This window comes from Kryptolebias marmoratus, linkage group LG13 (assembly GCF_001649575.2).
Source record: "Kryptolebias marmoratus isolate JLee-2015 linkage group LG13, ASM164957v2, whole genome shotgun sequence".
Lineage (NCBI taxonomy): Eukaryota > Metazoa > Chordata > Actinopteri > Cyprinodontiformes > Rivulidae > Kryptolebias > Kryptolebias marmoratus.
In genome coordinates, this window is record NC_051442.1 from 14,624,663 (window position 1) to 14,625,512 (window position 850).

The following is an 850-nucleotide window of genomic DNA, read 5'->3' on the forward strand; positions in this document are numbered from 1 at the left end:
TTGGGTTCTTTGGTCTTACAGGTCCAGGTGGAATCCAACGGTGAAGAGGAGGTGAGGGAAGCGTTCAGGTGATCCAGAAACTCGACTAGCCAGTAATCCCGTCCAGGTGAGTATCCAGGTGTTCCAGGTAGGTATCCGTGAGTCAAAGGTTCCGTGACGTGGCCAGGTGTCTGAAACAAGGTACATAGAAAACGTAATCAAAACTTAGTCAAGGCTCTGGTTAGATACGGGGGCTGCGAGTCTAACCCAGGAGGTTCGATGCTCCAGCGTAGGTCTGGTCTCAGCTGGAAGCTTAAGTACTGGCAGCCTTCATTAACTGAATCAGGATCACCTGTGGAGGAAGAACACTGGAGGAACCGCCCCGAGGCGGGGCTAGAAACTCCAGATCCCTACACCTTGTTTTATTTGGTCTTTAAATACATTTATTTTACATTAACAACAGCATTAAAGTGATGCTGAATGGACACGATGAAGTCACACCCTGTACAACATTATTTATTTGAGTCTAATCGTTGTCTTTTTTTCAGTCAGACAGCACGATTACAACACAAAAAAGGCAGAGTACAAGCATCAGGTTGTCTTTTTGTGCCGGCACATAAACTAACAGGTCGCTGAGGGATTCTGAAGTGAAACAGGAGGTGATTTGAGTCAAACTTTCTGTTTATTTGTTGCAGAAGGTTGACCCTGAAGCCTGTGTTCTGACACGCAGCTCTCAGAATGCTCTGCAGGGTCTGACCCGACCGACCTGCAGGCAGCCACACAAGTCCGAGTCAGTTTTACGGCTTGGCAGGAAGTCCCTCAGGTGGTGATTTCAGGTGACCTGATGAGGTGAGTGGAAAAACTGCTGCGT

General features: G+C 47.9%; 1 long non-coding RNA gene across 1 annotated transcript in view; it reads right to left on the bottom strand.

Moving 5' to 3' along the window:
• Positions 1-208, bottom strand: part of LOC112451151 — a 5,041-nt gene extending 4,833 nt beyond the window's left edge. The window contains exon 1 of the long non-coding RNA XR_003039907.2: positions 20-208. This is a non-coding gene — a long non-coding RNA (uncharacterized LOC112451151). The remainder of the gene's footprint in view (positions 1-19) is intronic.
• Positions 209-850: the final 642 nt, after the last annotated feature.